At 45.0% G+C, this 15,000-nt stretch overlaps 1 protein-coding gene and 1 long non-coding RNA gene across 5 annotated transcripts in view; both read left to right on the top strand.

Moving 5' to 3' along the window:
• The window catches only part of LOC134467808 (zinc finger MIZ domain-containing protein 1-like), a 94,725-nt gene that overhangs the window by 34,859 nt on the left and 44,866 nt on the right, over nucleotides 1-15,000 (top strand). The gene's annotated exons all lie outside the window — the stretch shown is intronic.
• LOC134467809 (uncharacterized) lies at nucleotides 339-3,498 on the top strand. Of its 2 annotated transcripts, XR_010038655.1 has the most exons (4): nucleotides 339-1,012; nucleotides 1,715-1,813; nucleotides 2,133-2,269; nucleotides 2,823-3,498. It is a non-coding gene; the product is annotated as an uncharacterized LOC134467809 (long non-coding RNA). The 2 variants fall into 2 exon arrangements; XR_010038654.1 differs by lacking the exon at nucleotides 339-1,012 and having other exon boundaries at nucleotides 1,358-1,813; nucleotides 2,823-3,496.

Genomic DNA, 15,000 nt, shown 5'->3' with positions numbered 1-15,000 from the left:
TTGTGGCAGCGCAATGTCGGTAGTTTGCGAGAGCAGAGTATTCTGTTATAAACTATATTAATGCCTTGTGTGTAAATATACGAAGCTACAAGCTAAGTAGCCTAACAAACAATGCATCAGTTGAACACTCGTGGCACAATGCCTGCGGTTTTACAACCATAGCTTCCTCCACCGAATATAAACACACATTGGCAGAATCAACTGTCTCTACATGCTTGCATTTTCTGCCCGTGAAAACAGACTGGGTATGTCAAATAATGATACCAGTGCATTGCCTTTGCATTTTGTGTGAACATACCTAGCTAACCTAGCCTGGTAAACCAGCGCCACCTGCTGGACGCTGAAAATTTTTCAGCTGCGGGTGGGTCTGGTATCGAACAACTATTCATTTTGAATCTTGCCCTGAATCTGGCAAGATGGTAACTAAACCAATCACAACGCAGAGATGTGTTTTGAATCAACGCGGGCGGGGCAGAGGGTTCTGGGGCGGGGTTTTGAGGGAGTGACGACATAGCAGTGAGACGCTGGGCAGTGGAGAAAGCACAAGAAACATGGCGGCGGCAATGGAACAGCGCTCGTTTGATTCTGCATTGGCATCAGTTTTGGAAGAATTAGACTTGTGGTTTTCGTTAAAACGTGAGCAAGAGGAGGCTCTACGTTCATTCATTTTTAAGAAGGACGTTTTCGCCGTGTTACCGACAGGCTATGGCAAAAGTCTTATCTACCAGTTAACTCCACTGGTAGCCGAAATGATGGGGCTCTTTGAAAACCCGATGGTGGTACCGGTAGTCGTCTCGCCCTTGTTAGCCCTAATGGTAGACCAGGCGAAGGAGGCGAGCAATTTTGGACTCACTGCCATGCAACTGGGCGTCGATAACCCAGCAAACATAAAAATATGTCGTCAGTGCCAGTTGGTCTTCGGAGCAGTCAGGAGGCATGGCTTTTGCTGAACGCGACGTGTTGTCTTCCAAGACAAGGTCCTCGGAGTGGACGAGGTTCACCTCATATAATGGTAAGTGGCATGCTCTTAACAACGTCAGGGTGTGTGTAAAGTATATTCCTAAAAGATGACGTAATGATTTGGTAAACGTTTCACCCTGTTGCCATTGTAACAGATGGACTGTCGCCCCGGACGTCTCCCTTTTTAATCTCAGTTTACAGTCTTTAATGTTGACTATCTAAACAAAGTCTGTGGTCGTAAGATTTTACATGGACGTTGTGTGAGATGAACGTGGGGCTGATTGACTGGGAATGACAGATAAACGGCTGTGTACGGCGGCTAGAGGATACACATGCTGCGTCTTAAGTTAACTTTTACACTTTGGAAATTAGTACACTGCACTTCGACGAGACCAGCATGGCGTCGCACTAAAATAACATCGATGTTATGGAGCTAATGGTGCCATACCGGTGGAGTGATCTACACTAGAATCACACTGATACCGTGTATTCAGACAGTTAATACACCGAGTAAACCAACGAAAACACTTCTGAGACTCATTCTTGTGCGTGATTGTATTCTCAAACACTTCAGTGCGGTGAGCATTCCGATAAACCATCCCCAGTCAATCGAGCCCCACGATGATCTCTCACAACGCACTTGCTCAATTATGTTGAATTAATTGTTCCGTTGATGTGGAAATAACACTAAGAAGCTAGTTTATATGGACTTAATTGCTTTGTGATTGAAGAATAACGTACTGATTTTCCACAGGGGGAAACGTGACAAAGGGAAGGCCTTCAGGTATTGTTTTGGCAAGCTAGGAGAACACATCTGACAGACAAAAAGGTTTCATCAAAGACACACAGACAGGTAAGCTAGTTCTATCATCTGTGGAAAGATGTCTTGGTTGTACTTTACCATAGCCAAATGTTGTGTTTGAGTTAAGGACTGTTCCCCACCCCATCTGAGTTATTGAGGGGGGTCTGTGTTAACAATATCCAGCAGTCTATTAGGCCTACAATCTGTTGTCACAAGTTAACACACTGATTGTAATAGGTAGTGTGAATGTTAATGAGGATCATGTCTGTTTGCTTGATCTTAACAATATGCAACTGTACCAGTTCACCAGCGAAAATATAGGCTACTGTTTGTCTGCCAGCTACATTCTTTTTTTTTTCTTTTGTGCAAGCTCCTGAAGTAAAGGACCTACACAGGACCTTCATATCAAGGACATTGACTGTGTGGATCTCGAGGTGCAGTTACCCAAAAGTTGCTACCCACGGAATACCAGGTTTTGAGGGATCCTGCCAGAGCAGAGAATCAACAGTAAGTCATATCTTAACTTCACACAAATACACATACAAGGGTGTGCCCAACACACATGTACTTTATAATATATTATTTTCTAAGTAATGAGACAAATTGAGGAATACATATTGGCCTGGTTCAGTCAAGTGGAGTTGTTGTCTGTTTCAAGCTACAGGTGTTTGCAAGGCAATTTATTATTTGTCGAAATTAAGGCAAATTTCATACATGTGTGTGACCATTCATCTTGCCACCTGTATTATTTTGTAGTAGGAAGGCAGAAGTCTTATGGCAGTGTGATGCTACAGTAATGCTTACAGTAATTTAAAGAGTATAGTTAACCTTCCTTAAAGCAATGTTGGGATATATGCCTTGCTCAAGGGCACTTTAGGCATGGATGGAGGTGTATGCAGTGGTCAGAGATTTGAGTCAGCAACCCTAGTCTGATCTTAAGACCACCTCACTAATCATTATGCCACACTGCCCACCATGTTAAGAAACTACAATATCAAGCCCCCCTTTGCCGGTATTCATGACTCATGAATTTTTCTGTTTGATTTGTTGTTATTGACAGGATACATTGAAGAGGAGACTCCGACATGACCGCCGGCATCTTGTGTTATTCACCCCCACCACTTGTAATACTGAATGCCTGAATTGTTGTTTGCTGCTCAGACTTTGTCAACAGATATGGTCTTCGACATGTTACCCTTAGGTGTGGAAACAGATTGTGACAGTCCAGCAAAATGAGCCAGACAGATAGTAACACTGAAAAAGGACAACGTTGTTCCCATGGCCTCCCACTGCAGAAGACTACAGACGTTCAGTGAAGCACAAACAGCTGTTCCTCTTGTACTTAATAATTTAGTCAGCTGGATTCTAGGTGCCACTAAGGAGCCAACAGTGGATAATTTTGTCAACATTTCAATGGCATACATTAAAAGGGCAGCCTGTAATTGTTTGCCTTGCCTCCATCTTCCTTGCCACCAAGGGATTGTAGACCGATGCCATAGTCCTCCTGTTTAGGTACAACCATGCAGTTAGGCCAGTCTATTGAAGCATATACTTATGACTGTTTGTATGTGTTGTGTATCTAGTAATGGATAAATTACCACATGAATAACTGCATATTCATTATATTGATAATTATAATGGCTTCCATTATTGATTAAAAAGGGATCTACCACCACTTGCATTATTGTTTTGTTATAAATGAAGCACTGTTAGGAATCCAGGAAGACGGATGTCGAGGCACTCAAGGTTGCATTTAAAAAAATTTTTTTTTACTTTATTTGGCTACAATGCCTCCCTCAGCATCTGTCTTCCTGGACCAAGTTTGACAGCCCCTACACTGATGAGCACCAAGGAAAAAAGGTGAAGACCCAGAAGCACTCCAATTACCTGCTTGTGTTTGATAATGTTAGGATCCATTTATCCCACTTTAAATGCATGAATATCACTGAAAATTGGAATTGTTTCCATTATTTTTTTTTTAATGTATATATCATGAAAGGTAACTTGCATTGCCTTTTGAAGCACAGTTTAACAGTTGGACCACTTTGTATAGCCTATATGAACGATCATTATTGATCTTGGATATTATTGATATTGTAGGCCTATTTCTATTTGGGCTCATGTCTTTGCCTTTGGCACCCTCATGCATTATTGTTCTTCAAGATAGAAATTAATCACGGTCATTCTTAACTGTTAAGAATCAATCTGTCTTCCTTAGAGAGATATATATTTTAAAAACCTTAGTTTAGTACAATTTGTGGAACGCAAGAGGACTGATAGCTGTCCAAATCGGCAACGTGATTGGTTTAGCGCGGTCACGTGGTGTATCGTGTCTCCTCATTCAGCTAAATATTCCTTCTGTAAACGTCTATACCCTTGGATGTTTTCACGATCCGAACCTCTCTGAAGTGAAACATAGTGTAGCGTTTGGTAGCCAGGGAACACACAGGATGTAGACAGAAGTGTCCGTTTAATGGAGACAGTTGGCCACAGCCACGCCACATAAAAATAATGAACAAGTAGGGCTACACTGCTTACCAGTAACCCAACTGTAGCACAGCTGCTACGTAGATCTCTCACAGTAAACAGAGAGAACTCCCGCTCCCCTTATTCGAACCCCAACAGTGCCTCGCACCCACCAAACCATAGAACAGAATCATAGAACCGATGCATACACAACTTCAGTAACCCCCCAGACTCGCTACAATAGCTTTGGTCAGTTCATCATCTTATGGGCATCGTGTTCGGATGCTGTGGAGCGAGAATGAACGAAAATTGAGGTGACCTGACGGCCTATAAATACAGGAAGATCTCTTTCAAGTATGTTTAACACCGTGGGCTTCCTCGATGCATGCGAGACGTTCGCTGAAACCGACAAAGCTGAAGTTGAACTTTGGAACAGTTTTGTATAGTGTTGTAGTACACCGGCAACTCGCATGTCTTTTTGGCAAAAGCGACAACTTAAGTCCGACTCCATCTCAAAACGTTTAAGTTATCCACGGTCCTGCTCACAGCTTCACTACTTCCCTTGTTTACAGTCCCCTCTCCACCACAGCTGTCTGTCGCGCTTACTACGTCACAGTCAGTTGCGCTGATTGGTCAGAGCATTGGCCTATTAGCACAGACATGGTTTGAAAGACAACGGGTTGTGCTCATCAACAATGTTCCGTTTTATCCATTCATCAGAGCCAGACTAAATTAAGACATCCAATACATTTAGGCTGGTTTATCAGGCTATAGCTAACCGGGATAGAAAGCAACATTGCTTAATAATGACCACAGTGACAATGTAGTGAAAGTAATCGCGCAATTTCAAATGTGGCTCGCGACGAGACCTCGGACCTCATGCATGAATACAATGTTGGTTCGGGGCCACTCCCACGCGAGTTTTGACGAGCGCAGTTGCAGAAGTCTAATCTGACCTTACGTCTCTCTGTTCCAGAGCGGACACAGTTTTCTTCCCGAACACACGAGGTCGACTTCACTCGCAGTACCAGTAGCAGTAGCACCTGGTATCGGCAAGTGTTTGACGAGTTCCAGTAGGAGTATAATGAAGAGGTATCTGGGCCAGTAGCTATGCCAGTATCGTGCATCCCTTTGTTTTCTTTACCTCCTAAGCTTTTGTGTCATACCCTCACCATGTGCCATGCTCTATATCTCTTCCTCTGTCCCAATGTGACTATGCTCCACACATTTGTCATCATGGCATTTTTCCGCGTAGCCCCTGCAGTGTGCTTGTGGCGTCACAGGGAGTCAACATGACAACTCTATTGTAGACTCTACCACTTATTTGGCCTTTAAGCGGTCAGCGGTTGGGGCGTCAGACTTGCAGCCCAAAGGTTGTTGCTTCTACTGGGGGGGGGGGGAGTTATTAATCAGTGCTCTCCCCCCATCCTCCCCCATGATGGAGGTACCCTGAGCATGGGACCCTGAGAGAGCCTTGGTACCCCGGTACCCTGAGAGAGAAAGAGAGACTTGGGGAAGCCTACTGTAGGACTAACCTTGTGACAGTAGGGCTACTGCTGGTGCCTCCCAGTAGGCTACTTGACTTGATAGAGCTGTAACAGCTGACTACGTTTGACCCACTTTAGGCCACTCACTCACTCACTCCAAGGGAAGGGGGTCAAAATAAGCGCCCGCTATCTCTCTCTGTCCCTCGTTCTCTCCCTTCATCCCCCTCTCCTTCTTTCTTTATCTCTCTCTCTCTCTGTTTTTGTGTATGACATAGTCTCTCATAGTTTACATGTCTGGCTACACACACACCCCTCCCCCCTTTTGCTCTACCACTCTCTCGCCATGTATTTACACTGACCTATTGGTGTGATACTGTGGACAAGCACAGTAGTAAAACACTCGGCTCGGCTATACAACTCTTTTGAACCAGCGGGGCATATATAGGGATGCTCTAATAGGGACATAGGGATGGACTACTCGATCATGAATGTCCTGTCTTCTATTGGAAATATATCTAAAATTTGTGTGCAATTTGTTGAAGCAGTCACATTGAGACTGTTGCCTCTTGATGGTCATTCATTTTCTAAACTTGCAGATTTCAAAAGCACACTCTTTTGAGTCAATGAATGCACACATTTTTGAGTCAATGGCTATGTTTACATGACGTTTCTAATTCCGAATTAATAACTCCAAATTAAATAGTTCTGTCGAGTTTACCTTGACCTTTCATTTAATTCCAAATTGTGAAGCGTTTACATGACGTTTTCAAAGCGGAATTAAGCTTTATTCAGAATTAAAGGGAGTTAATTCTGAATTAAATGCCTTACGTAAACGTAGCCAATGAATCTTCTTGTAGTGTAAGCCAGTAGATGGTTAATCATCTCATTACAGGGTGAATGAAGGATCTCAATGTTGCTTAGTGTTCCTCTAAGTGCTAACACTTGTTTCAGAGTGTTTTTTTCCGCTAGGAGGATCTAACCTGTCAGACCACTTGCTTAAGCATTCACATGTCAAGTTCAAGATAGACACAAACCTTTCTCAAACATGTTTCTCCCCTGAAGACAGAGCCTCTATTGTAAGCTTGTTGTTACCAAAATGGCAATGACCAAGTTGTAATCTGATACTTAAGATTCTTACTTAGCATCATAGCAATGCTATTGTTGATGTTGAGGATTTGCCAGTATACACTGTATACAATGCAGTGAATTGGCCTGCGAGGAGAATTATCCGCACTAACAGGCTACACATGGTTCAACCCTTTTGACTGACACACAACCGACACAGACTGTGTTACCTCAAAAACTGCATAAGAGTTAAGCCAACAGACTCTGTCATCTCAAAGTATGCTCATTCAGCAAAAATGAAAACCAAACAAAGCACTGTAAAGTGAATGATGTGATAGAAGTTGCTCGAAGGAGAAAAAATCCCACAGCACGTTGTAATTACTCCATTATCACCTCTTTAAAGTTTTCGAAAGTAGTCTTTCAGGAGCGATGTAAAATTGTGATGGGAGCATGTGGGCATTCCAGAGATGCGCAATTAGGGCTGTCAAGCTTTCACCGACTTTTTTTTTTCTTTGACTGAGGTGTCTGGCTTGTCAAGATGAAAGTCAGGGTGAAATCCCACAGTGGTTCACTAAAAATGTGTAAAACCCCTCGAAAATGTAAAATAAACAAAAACACAACATGACAGCGGGTGCGCGGTAGTTAAGTTTCAGATGACAAACTCAATTGAATGTAAGTTGGTTGGCGACTTCGTTCATTCACAATGCTACCAAGCGCTTGTCATTTCAAGAGTTTGTTCCATCTTGTTGCAAAAAAAAGATGAAGAAGGAGAAGTTGTGGCCACCAATAATTACTGCTTTCTTGAGAGAGACGATGCAACTATTTTTTAAACCCGTTGTCTTGTCTGTGTCCGTGTCTGTCTCTCTGCCTTGCGAAAGCCGAGGCAACGTGCTAAGACAAGACTGCCTCCCCCATGTTGGCATACTCTCTCACACACACACACACACACACACACACACACACACACACACACACACACACACACACACACACACACACACACACACACACACACACACACACACACACACACACACACACACACGACAAGAATGCCTCCCCCATGTTGGCTAGACTGTTTTGTGGCATAGAGCAGCTACCCACCCATTCACACACACACACACACACACACACACACACACACACACACACACACACACACACACACACACACACACACACACACACACACACACACACACACACACACACACACACACACACACACACACACACACACACAGCGACAGACACACACCCATTCATTAAGTGGGCTTGTGGAGAAGCGAAGACACACAGCTTGTTTTTTACCCCCTATCTCAATGTCAGTCAGTTGTGAAATCACTGTTTGTGTGGTCCACCAGAGCCTTCAACTGAAACAGTTGAAACACACGTCACCACCCATTCAACCATATACACACACACACTCAGACACTCAGACACTCAGACACTCAGACACACACACACACACACACACACACACACACACACACACACACACACGCACACACACACAGAGAGAGAGAGAGAGAGAGAGAGAGAGAGAGAGAGAGAGAGAGAGAGAGAGAGAGAGAGAGAGAGAGAGAGAGAGAGGGTGGGGGTGTGAGGGGATGGGGGGGGGGGGGGGGGGGGGGGGGCGGGGGGGGGGGGGAGAGAGAGGGGAAGAGAGAGACTCCCCAAACACAAAATCTTCTGATTCAATAATGAAATCAATTTGGTTGTCATCAGCCATGATAACTCCCTAGTGTGTGTGTGTGTGTGTGTGTGTGTGTGTGTGTGTGTGTGTGTGTGTGTGTGTGTGTGTGTGTGTGTGTGTGTGTGTGTGTGTGTGTGTGTGTGTATGTGTGTGACATACCAACGGACAAAAAAATCTTGTGAGACTCTCAGGCAACTCTTCTGACTGTGTTGTTCCACCCCACCCCAAGCTCTAGCCCTTGCTCCCTGTGTGCGTGTGTGCGTGCGTGCGTGCGTGCGTGTGTGCGTGTTTGTGTGTGTGTGCGTGTGTGTGTATGTGTGTGTGTGTTTTTCCGCCCCACCCATCCCCAGCTCGTGCCCCATCTCCCTGTGGGAGTAGCACTTAGGACACCAAATCCTCACGCTCCTTGTCATAGAAACATCACTTCTCTTATCCCTTTCTTATAACACACGAGTGACATAGAGGATATTGAAAGACGAAGCAATGGAGGGAGAGATACAGAGGGAGAGATACAGACAGAGGGGAAAATATGAGAGGGAAGGAGAGAGGGAGAGATTCATAGAAAGAATGAAGCAGAGTGAGAAGCAGAATGACAGAAGCAGATTCGTTGAGGGAGAGAGATGGTTCACATTTACCTTTCTTCTTTCTTTAAAGCTACTGTAAGTGTGTGTGTGCAGTAGTTGGATGATACTTCTTATTTTCGTTTTGATGTGTTTTAATGCACAACACAGGCTTTCTTTGCATGGTGAAGCGTCAGATAGCAGCTCTTTTTCCAGCATATTATCTATGCAGTCATAGCTCATTTTGATGTTTGTCTACTCAGTATGTATTGAATTTTATATCTCAATTTGATATCCTGAATTGATTTCTCTCCCTCTCTCACTCTGTCTCTGTCTCTCTGTCTCTCTGTCTCTCTGTCTCTCTCTCTCTCTCTCTCTCTCTCTCTCTCTCTCTCTCTCTCTCTCTCTTTTATGATCGCCTCAAAGCTACAGCGGTATAACTCTGCCAGTGTGGGAGTCAGGAACAGATATATTGTTTTTCGCTAGCGAGTAAACACCCAAGACAAACGGGCTGTGGACGGCATGCTAAAAGCATGCATAATTATGAATAATGTTCCGCTCTTCTGCCCCGTAAAACTGACTTACGGCAAGCAGTTGGCCCATAAGCCGGAGAGCGTCCAAACAGCTGTGGTGATGTCTTGCAATTGGGAGCGCTACATCAAAAAACCCAGGGTTGGGCCTGTGAGTTGGTCGGTTTGTTGTTGTCTTGCTGTCCTGGTAAAAGTGCGTCAGTGCAGGGCCGTTTACAGCTTTAGCCAGGCCTGAGACAGTCATCTGAAAACCTGAACAATTCTGGGCACCCCCTCCTCTCCCAGGACATGGAGTGCATTTCTCGAAACCATATTTGCTAACTACGTTAGCTACTTTGTTGTTCCAATGCAATTTCAAAATTGACAACTACCCAAGTTGCTAACTGGCTAACAACAACGCTTTCGAGAAACACACCCCTGACCCCTTTGCCTCGATCCCTGTCGCTTTTCCTGCCCACCTGGTGCATATAAAAGTGTACCAGTACTTTTCTGATCTGCATTGATAAAGCATTATGGGCTTATTTCTCAGCCAGGACATGCCGGGTCCAAGCAAAACTGAGCCAAGCTAGAGGCGAGACCTAGTGCCAGAGCCAAGTTGTAAAGTCAATTGCTGAATGCTTATTTGCTCTCTCTCTCTCTTTCTCTCTCTCTCTCTCTCTCTCTCTCTCTCTCTCTCTCTCTCTCTCTCTCTCTCTCTCTCTCTCTCTCTCCCGTTTACTCATTCACTTTGTTTTGGTATATGGGGCATGAAAAACTAAGCGTTGTAGGGCGCGACATCGGCCATAACCATAGAGCAGATGTTCTGACGTTTGGAAATCTATTTGCTTGTTTATTTATTTATTTATAAGGCGAATGTCTCTATCAATACATGCATTATGTGTATGTTGCCTCTCACCCATTCCCATTTATTCATAAGGACAAAACACTGAAAAGGTTAGCCTACACTTGGATATTTATTTATTCATTTATAAGGTGAATGCCTCAATCAATATGTGTATATTACCTCTGGTCATTTATTCAGAAGGATTCATCAAGACACATTCATATGTCAGTGTCACAATTACACAGCTCTCGTCCATGTCAAGCGAATGTCTCAATGAATGGCAATGAGTGTATTACTGAATATATGTATGTGCATGAGTACGGCTTGGGGTGGAATTTACTGTAGAACTACAGTGCAGTGATCCAAATGTCTGAATCGATTTGTGCATGGTGTGCTTGCGTGGGAAAAAACGGGAATTTGAGCTTAGGAATTATCCACAGCCATTACTGGTTGTGATCATTTGCCATGTGTGTGTTTGTGGTGATTTGCGAAATGCGTGTGTATGTGTGTGTATGTTTGTGTGAGAGTGTCTGTCTTATCCACCACTGTGTCAGCTTGTCACCACAGGTGAACTGGCACTGAACAAGTTATAAATAAATAACCTGATGTGCACAGTTACAAGCACAGAGTTCTAATTTCAAATATTCCGAAGGGTTTCGGAACTGGAATATCACCATTCACCACACATCCAGATTCACAAAGAAGACAGTCTATATCACTCCTGCACAAACAGATACTGCCACCATTATTTAACATCCCTGTCAAGTAACTGAACTCAGTGACCAAACTGGAGTGATCGGGGGTTAGCATCGTGACCTGTGAGTGTGTGTACTGTACAGCTCAGAGTAGTGGGTTTACAGCTCAGACCTTTTTAGCGACCATGCTAATCCAACACGACCTATGACACAACGAGTGTAAGAGTGTGTGTGTCAACTGTCGAGTCAGGAAGTTCAGGAACTGCCTTGACCCATGAGAGTTTAATGGCAATGACACGGACAGACTCAACATGAAGTGTGTGTGTGAGAGAGAGCGAGAGCAAAATAACATATTGTATACAGTATATCTCAAGCAGCATAAAAGTTGTCCTAAACCATATCAGTTGCTAGTCAATATCTTACTGCATTACGTTTAACAATGCTATTATTGTCAGAGGTACAGTATGTGTCCATTCATTGTAGTGCTGGTTTAATCAACCTTTATCTGATCACTTTAAGATCACTGTAATCACTTTCTCCTGCCTTCGTAAGTCGGCGAAAATAAAAAAAGAGGACAATGGAATACACTGCAGAATTATAAATCATGAGCCAGCGAGAGAGAGAGAGAGAGAGAGAGAGAGAGAGAGAGAAACAGGGAGAGGAGAAGGGGGAGACGGACAAAGGCCTTGACACTATGCCAGGTGTCCTTCACAGAGGGACTTAGCAGTGAAGTGGATTTGCCCTTGCAGTCCATGCGACTAGTCTTGATATCCCATGCTCTGGCGCCTCATACATGTCACCCAAGGTGACTAAAGCACTCATGTGATTATTAAATGACAGGATTGACAGCTAGGGAGCACTTCCCCTCGACCTGGACTAAGTGAAGGATTTAGGAGTCGGTCAGCGGGTACATTTGCATGCAGTTGTAATCAGGGCCGTAACCATTTTCAAATACCGAGGTCAAGTGGATGGGGTGGCGTACAGACTGAATTTATCATTGTTGATCATATATCTGTTCCCATCATAGATACATTTTACATTACTGGAAAAAAATACAGAGGACATGACCACTGTGTCCTCAATGATAGTTACGGCCATGGTTGTGATAAGTGGTAAGTGTTAAGGTTGCTCAGCACTGTGCGATCAGACATTACTTCTGCATTTAGTCTGGTTAGTGCTTTTGTCCTGGTTTTTGGGAGACAGTTGTGGTGTAATGCTTAGGGAGTTGGACTCTAGATCACAGGGTGGCAGGTTCAATCCCCAGCCTTACCAATCCCTTCCTCTCCTCGATTTCTGATGTGTCCTTGAGCGAGGCACCTGCCAGCTTAATGCGATGTACTGTATAGCTAAGTTAATGGTTTTTAGTAGTAGTTTTAATTTATTAGTTACCACCAGACATCAAGCTGGAAGAGAGTTTTGATAGTGTGAGGGTTCTTTACCTCTACTCAATCAGATTTGTCCCTCTGTCCCTCCTTTGCACAAACAATAATGTTTGTGTAACCAGATACACAACAAGGAGGGGTCAGTGGGTTTGTGTGTGCGCGCACACACACGCACACTCAACCTCAGGAACGCCCCTCGGTTTCCACTGTCCAGTGTGTGTGTGTGTGTGTGTGTGTGTGTGTGTGTGTGTGTGTGTGTGTGTGTGTGTGTGTGTGTGTGTGTGTGTGTGTGTGTGTGTGTGTGTGGTGTGTGTGGTGTGTGTGTGTGTGTGTGTGTGTGTGTGTGTGTGTGTGTGTGTGTGTGTGTGTGTGTGTGTGTGTGTGTTGTATCAGTGGCAGCAAGCCTCTTGCCTGGGTGTTGACGAAGACACCTGCTGTTGCCGGGGACCCCTGCGGAGAGCTGAGATGATTGTGGAGAGACCAACAACAACAACACACTCCCCCTACGACAACAGTCGTCAGGGTCAGACAGGGTGTCTCACACCACAGTGGTTAGCCTCTAGCCTCTATACCGCAGAGATACACCAGCGGCGACGCGATTCAAGCGACAGAGTGTAGCAGCAAGCGATACGAGAGATTGAGGAGACTAGAGTATGTCCGTACAGGCAGAAGGCAAAGCATTCAAGCATTCCCATTGGCTGTGGTCACTGACCTCTATACAGTCATTGGCTGTCGCGGCTTGTCGCCGAACCGCGTCATAGAAAGTTGAAAAGATTTCAACTTCAAATTGTCGCGCTCGTCGCGCAAATCGCTCTAGTCTCCAGAATCGCTTTTGTCTCTCGACTCAATACAAAGTCAATTACTTCCGTCGCTCGACTCGCTCAGATCGCCGCTGGTGTATCTCTGCGGATAGCCTGCACCAATGTTTGTCAACGGGGGCAACCCAGGGGGGCGTAAGGAAGTCCTCTGGGGTTGTTGAGAAGGATATAGCTGGGGGGGGGATTAAGTTGCCTTTGGGGGCATTAGTGTGTTTTATTTTTCAATACTAGGAGAGGCATTGGCAGGCTTATGATGGTACTGCCCATAGACCTTCTGAATGATTTAGCACTACATAGGAAAAAATACAGCGTTAATTCAACACTTAGAGAGACGACGTAACATCTTCTAGAGTGTAATTGATCCCAGACTGCTGTCAAAAGCTTGGTTTATGCTCCGCAACAAACCTGTCTGCGTGATGATGCAGACAGCCATGCTGTTATTTCCCCCCCCTCCGAAGTGACTTGGTGTGCACCTCTGAAAATGTGACTGCCCGCAGACAGCGACACTGTTAACGGCAACAGGAGCCGCTGTGATTGGTCCTCAAGAGTTGAATTAACACTGCATTTTTTACTGTGTAACTGCTACCCAAAATAGTAAATGTGTCACCCTTTTAACCTTGGGTAATAAGGGGGATAACCACCTCACTCTTTGCTTTGGCACAGTCCGACCATCCTCATGACACTCTCCTACCCTCCCAATGCCCTTAACGACCCGTCACCCTGCCCAGCCATTAACCCCCGCGTGTCCAGTCCCCTCCCAGACCAGACCAGCGTCTGGTTAGTTCTTTTAATCGGGATCATCAGAGATGGACACTTCACACCGCCTTTCCCCTTTGTAAGTGTGTGTGTGTGTGTGTGTGTGTGTGTGTGTGTGTGTGTGTGTGTGTGTGTGTGTGTGTGTGTGTGTGTGTGTGCTGTGTGTGTGTGTGTGTGTGTGTGTGTGTGTGTGTGTGTGTGTGTGGTGTGTGTGTGTGTGTGTGTGTGTGTGCGTGCGTGCGTGCGTGCGTGCGTGCGTGCCTGTGTGTGTGATACAGACTTATCGCACCCCTTGTGGCGAAGGGCAGCCTGTTGCTCTGGGAAACCGTCTGGCAATCCCCTAAGCTGCTTCTTCTTCTGTGTGTGTGTGTGTGTGTGTGTGTGTGTGTGTGTGTGTGTGTGTGTGTGTGTGTGTGTGTGTGTGTGTGTGTGTGTGTGTGTGTGTGTGTGTGTGTGTGTGTGTGTGTGTGTGTGTGTGCGCGCGTGTGTTTTTGTGTGTGCGTGTGTTTGTGTGTGTGGTAGGTTGTGTGCGTGCGTGCGTGCGTGTGTGTATGGTTGTGTGTGTGGTTGTGTGCGTGTGTGTGTGCGTGTGTGTGGTTGATTGGTTGGGTGTGTGGTTTGTGTTTGTGTGCCACTTGGTTTATTTATGTATAACTTGTTCTGTGCCAGCTCACCTGCTGTGATAAGCTGACACTCTGGTGGCTAAGACGGCATCTTTCTCACTCACACACACACACACACAGACTTGGCAAATGACCACAAACACACACAAACACGAACCCACCCTACACGCTTGGTTTGGGTTGGGGAAAGAGTGAGGGTTCTGGTTTCAATCGGAATATTGACAATATTCTGTTAAAAATGAGTTCCTGATTACGTTTGCATGTATGGAAGAGTTTTCTGCAAACGGAATATTCCCAAACAGAGCACAGCCCACATTCGAAATGACTGAAGAGTTTG

The sequence above is a fragment of the Engraulis encrasicolus genome, chromosome 17 (assembly GCF_034702125.1).
Source record: "Engraulis encrasicolus isolate BLACKSEA-1 chromosome 17, IST_EnEncr_1.0, whole genome shotgun sequence".
Classification (NCBI taxonomy): Eukaryota; Metazoa; Chordata; class Actinopteri; order Clupeiformes; family Engraulidae; genus Engraulis; species Engraulis encrasicolus.
The sequence above is the reverse complement of the archived record's forward strand: the minus strand, read 5'-3'. Positions and strand labels throughout refer to the sequence as shown.